The sequence below is a fragment of the Euphorbia lathyris genome, chromosome 1, assembly GCF_963576675.1.
Source record: "Euphorbia lathyris chromosome 1, ddEupLath1.1, whole genome shotgun sequence".
Taxonomy (NCBI): domain Eukaryota; kingdom Viridiplantae; phylum Streptophyta; class Magnoliopsida; order Malpighiales; family Euphorbiaceae; genus Euphorbia; species Euphorbia lathyris.
In genome coordinates, this window is record NC_088910.1 from 133703384 (window position 1) to 133709383 (window position 6000).

At 33.4% G+C, this 6000-nt stretch overlaps 1 non-coding gene across 1 annotated transcript; it reads right to left on the reverse strand.

Moving 5' to 3' along the window:
- Positions 1-4892: 4892 nt before the first annotated feature.
- On the reverse strand, positions 4893-4964 carry TRNAE-UUC (transfer RNA glutamic acid (anticodon UUC)). Its single transcript has one exon. It is a non-coding gene; the product is annotated as a tRNA-Glu (tRNA).
- Positions 4965-6000: the final 1036 nt, after the last annotated feature.

Consider the following 6000-nt stretch of genomic DNA (forward strand, 5'->3'; position numbering starts at 1 on the left):
TAGTCATCTTCTTTTTGCTGATGATTCAATTATATTTGGGAGAGCTAATGAACAGGAAATTAATATTGTTAAAAAAATCCTGGCAGAATATGAAGGGGCCTCGGGTCAACAAGTGAATTATGAGAAATCAGAAATTTCGTTTAGCAAGGGAGTAGAGGATGATAAAAAGGCTTGTCTGATTAATTCTTTAGGTGTGAAGGAGGTAGGCCATTTACCGAAATACCTAGGTATGCCAACACTCGTGGGCAGATCTAAGAAAGTTATCTTCAAATACCTGTTTGAAAGGCTCTCTAAAAGAATTCATGGTTGGGGAGAAAGGTTTCTCTCTATTGGTGGGAAGGAGATTCTTATTAAGGCAGTCGCACAATCTATCCCCCAATACGTGATGAGTTGTTTTATTGTGCCGCCGTCGTTTTGTAAAAATTTACAATCACTTATAAGTCGTTTCTGGTGGGGAGGTTCAAGTAACAAACGATCTATGCATTGGCTAACCTATGACGCCCTTTGTCAAGCTAAAAAAGATGGAGGCATTGGGTTCCGATGGTTCGAATCTTTTAATTTAGCTTTGGTTGCTAAACAAGTTTGGAAAATCGTTGTGTCTCCATCTTCTCTTTGTGCCCAAGTTTACAAAGCTAAATATTTAAAAAACTCGGGATTTGATGAGGCTAAATTAGGATGGAATCCAAGTTATATTTGGAGGGGGCTGATCCAAGCTCGGAAGATTATTAAGGATGGTTCTTGTTGGCGTGTAGGGAATGGGGCTAAGATTGATATCTGGAAATCGAATTGGATCCCTTCTTTACCTATGAAACGTCCTTTAACAAAGCTTATGAGCTCTCCTATTAGTACCGTAACTGAGTTGATTGATTCTGATTTGGGAGGTTGGAACACAATTATTTAGTCCGGATGAAGCTTCATAAATTTTGAAAATCCCTCTGAGTCGTAGATTTCCGCCGGACGTGCGTTATTGGGCTGATTCCCGACTCGGTTCTTACACTGTCAAGTCTGCATACTATATGATTGAAAAGAACAGACGTTTGAACCTGGGTGAAGCATCTAGCTCGACTACTCATGGTTCCAATTATGCATGGATTTGGAAACTTCGTTTACCCCTTAAAATCAAACACTTTTTGTGGAAAGCGGTTCGTAATATATTGCCAACTTTCTCAAACTTGAGGCAGAGGGGGATTGAAGCTCCTAGCATTTGCCCATGGTGTAGATGGGAAGGGGAAGATCTTGTGCATATTTTTATGAAATGCAGGTTGGCCAAAGAGGTTTGGCAAATTGTTCTTCCAAATGATTGGCGTTGGCAGTCTCTAAAGTACGATTTCAATGGTGGTTTAGAGGGAATAAGGCTGATTGGGGATTCTCAATTATTGGTAAAAATAGTAACAATTTGTTGGATGTTGTGGTTTTATAGAAATCGCCTTGTTCATAACGGTATTGCTGGTCAAGCGAACATTATTACGGCGGCTGCTAAGGATTGGTTGTCTAATTGGAAAGCTATCAATGATGTTAGCAGTGATGGTGTTGATCAACTCGGCGTTAGTAGAGGGAAATGGTCTCCACCACCGGTTGGCCTGATTAAGATTAATGTGGATGCCTCGTGGAAACTTAATGAATCTGGTGGTAGTGGAGCAGTTATACGAGACGAATTGGGCGATGTTATTTTGCTAGCAGCTGCGCCGGTACAGCCGACAATCTCAATTGAAGTGGCAGAAATGTATGCGATTGTGCTGGGACTTCAAACGGCATGGGATGGTGGTTTCACTAATCTTGTTCTGGAAACGGATAATCTGGCGATTGCTAATGCTCTAAATGACAGGGGTGCGGTGGATTTCAGTGGTTCGGTTATCTTTGATGATGTTAAACTGTGGCTTTCACGGTTCAGTTCCGCTCAAGTGGTTCATTGTCGAAGAATGGCTAATCTTGTTGCTCATGAGTGTGCTTCGTGGGGAAAGAAACTCTTGAATCCTGTCTCGCTAGCTGGTTCTATTCCACCTTTCTTATATCAGTTTATTTGTAACGACAAGCGCTCTCTCGTTACTGTTTAATTGTTGTGATGTCTCTCAAAAAAAAAAAAAAAAAAAAGTAGAATTAAAGACTGTTTTAAGGAGATATTGATTTTTTTTTTAATAAATTAGATACTACAAAAACTGATTTTTTAATGAACAAAAACACATGACTACATTCTCCCACTTGATCCCTAAATCTACATCTTAAAACCATTAATGCTTTTATGTTAGAATAAATACAGGATCATAGCAATAAATACCCTATAAAGGCTTAATACATTAAAAGTCCTTCAACTTGTCCAAAAAAAATTAATTGCCCCTGAATTTATATAATATTTCGTTAGCTCTATCAACTTGCTTAAAATAATCTATGGCTATCTAAATTTATTTAAAATGACTTATTGGCCTCTTGAACTTGATTATAGTGATCCATTTGCCCATTAAACTTGTTTAAAGTGATCTACATTGCAATTTGTCTAAATCTATAAAAAAAAAATCAAACCTTAAAAAGAAAAGGCTTAATATTCGTGATTTTAAGTCTTTAAAATAAATTAACTTTATATTTCGTACATTTTTTTTTATCACTTTTTATAGATTTAGAGACTTAATCATGACCCTTTAAGTAAGTTTTGGGAGGTTAATAAGACACCATATAAGTTTAGGAGGTCAATCAACCTTTTTGGACGACAACTGATGTATTAAGCCCCTATACATGAGTATTTTCTTCCATGTATCACTATGTATTAAATTTCTTAAGCATCAGCCACTTAATCAGGGCCGGCCCTTGGTCTAGGCCCGGAGTGCACAGGTCTAGGGTCCAGGGCTAAAAGGGGTCCAAAAATATCTACTATATCCAGGGGTCAAATACATGAATATCACCAAACTTAATTCTTAATATGTCATTATTCTCTATATATTATGATTTTACGCTATAATTTAAAGATTCTAGATTCCAATTCATAAATCATAAATCATATAAAATATATTCTAGATTTCTAATTTATAAATTATAATCCTTAAAATATATTAAAAGTACTTATTTTACTAGTTTGACATAATCCAAAATTATGATTTGACATCAAAAGATAAATTTCTGTGTAATTTTCCCTATATAATCCAGGGTTTATGTTTATGGATTGTAAAAGAAAAATTTAAGGAAATTTATATATAAATTCACATTTGAAAAACTATCTATAATTATATCAAGTTCTAATTTTGATACATGTCAAACTAATAAAATTATTACTTTTAATCTATTTTAAGAATTGAAGTTTATAAATTATGAGTCTAAGATATATTGTCTAAGGTTTAAGATTTATGAATTGGAGTTTAAAAATTTTAAATTATGGTGTAAAATTATACTTTATTTGTTATATACGAAAATAATGACATATTTATATAAAATTATGGTGTAAATTACTAATCTATGTAGTTGTAATTTTATGGTTAATTATGATATATATACCTAACTCAAAACTTTATATAAATAGATATCAAATAACTAAGGGCCTAAACTTTATAAAACTTTTAAGTAGGCCCTTAATAAAAGCCTGATACATCATACGTTTCCTTTTAATTAGGCCCAAATATTCAGTCTCATTTTTAACTTTATAAATTTTTAAATATCTGCTGAATTCCTCATAAGGGCTTAAAGTTTATAAAACTTTTAGGGAAAATTACAGAGAAATTCATCCTTTAAAAACAATTTACAATGTGAAGTCATAATTTTAAATTGACTTAATGCTCATACAACCCCCTTAATTTGTTCAAATTGGTCATTTTACTCATCCAACTCATCGAATGTCCTATTTACCCATTAATTCCATAGAAATGGTATTTTCCACCCTCTTAACTTGTCCAAATTAGTCATTTTGTCCATCCTCAACTCATCAAATATCCTATTCACCCCCTTAACTCCATAAAAACGGTATTTCTCACCCCTTATGATCTTATTTACCATCTTAACTCCATAAAAGTGGTATTTCTTACCCTTTTATAGTGCAAAATCAATAGCACTTATTCAAATGAGTTTGAAAATATAGATTTTTAATATCAACTTTTTATTTTGTTTTAATTTGGTAATTATATTGATCCTTCATGTGTTTATTATAATAATATTGTATTATAATAATTAGATAATCAAAATTTAACTAGCAAAAAAAGTTGAAAAGAGAAAGAATGAATAAAAGATACAAATAACAAGAACATTTTTTTTCCATAAAAAAACAAGAATATTAATATAAACAAGTTAAAGACATTATATGTATGGAAAAAGTATCAAAATATACATATGATTTTGAAAAAATATCAATTTAGATTCCACGTATAAAATAGCACAAATATAGATTTAACGTTTAAAAAATGTATCAATTTAGGCCTCGATAACTGATTGTAATGGGTGAGAAATATCACTTTTATGGAGTTAAGGGGGTAAATAGGACATTCTATGAGTTGGAGATGAATAAGTTGAGGGGGTGAGAAATACCACTTTTATGAAGTTAAGGGGGTAAATAGTATATTCTATGAGTTGTGGAGATAAATGGATAAGTTGAGAGGGTGAGAAATACCACTTTTATGGAGTTAAGGGAGTAAATAGGATATTTAATAAGTTGAGGGTGTAAAATAACAAATTTGGACAAGTTAAGAGGGCTGGAAGAATATTAAGCCTTTTATAATTGATTACGTATAAAAGCGTTAAAAATAATGTGTGCCCATAATTTCCCAAAAAAAAAGTGTGAATGGGCCGAAGGCCCAGAATTAGAAAAGGTGTTAAAGCCCATAAATTCAGAAAGTATGAGCTCAGATATATTTGATATCACAGCTCCACGAAATGCTCCAGCCGGGAATCGAACCCCTAGTCCTAAAAAATAAAAAAAATTCCGATGCCGGGAATCGAACCCGGGTCCCCTGGGTGAAAGCCAGATATCCTAACCGCTGGACGACATCGGAATACTTATGAGGGTGCTGATATTAATATATAGAACCTATAAATATTTGTTTATGTATCCACTTCAATCATAAGAGTTTTACCCTTTTTTTTTTTCCTTTACAAAATATGATAATAGTTTACTGAATTCATTAAAAGGAAAAGTACAAAAATAAACATTATGATTACACCTGTTTTCGAACAACACCTATGTGATTTAGAAGTTTGCAAAATGGTACGTCGAGGTTCATTCCATTAGCAAACACATACCAAATTGACTAACGGTGTTAAAAGTCAAAGGGAAAAGAGTTAATTTGGTCCTTATATTTATTTATTTTATAAATTAACTTCCTTTGTTGTCTAATTATCACAAACAAACCCCAAAATTAAAAAAAAACTAAATACATACTTTTCTCCATTTTTTTCTCCCTCTTCTTTCTCCACTTTTTGTTAATTTCTCTCTCTAAAATCAATTGAATCATTACGCGACGACTTTGTAGTAAACATGATAATGACTATAAAAAATATTTGGGTTAAACAAAATCAAACAAATAATGAAGCTCCACATTATGTGGCGGCCATGAATTACATTTCATAGAGAGCCTAAATTGTTACTACATATACAACGAGGTTCAACAAGACGATGAGGTTCGAAGAGATGTCGATCTCCTAGAATCAAATTCTGATTTCGAATTCAGCATATGCAGCAGCTTAAACCATCAATCTTCTTCATCAGGCGAGCTTTTCGCCGACGGCATCATTCTTCCCGCTGCTGCAAATCAAACACATCCGCGAAACGTTTCGCTCCCTCCTATTCCTTATAAATCCAATAAGAGAGAAGAAGACAAATCAATTTTGAATCCAGAGTTGCAAAAAAAAGATTCAAAGCAAGTCTTTTTGGGGGTTTAAAAGAAGCAGTAGTCTCAATTGTGATATCAAGAAGAGCTTAATTTGCTCTTTACCTCTTCTATGCAGAAGCAATTCAACTGGATCGGCACCGAATCCGAATTCGAATCCAAAGCAGAAAGCTTCATCCTGCAAGGAATTTAACAAGCAAAA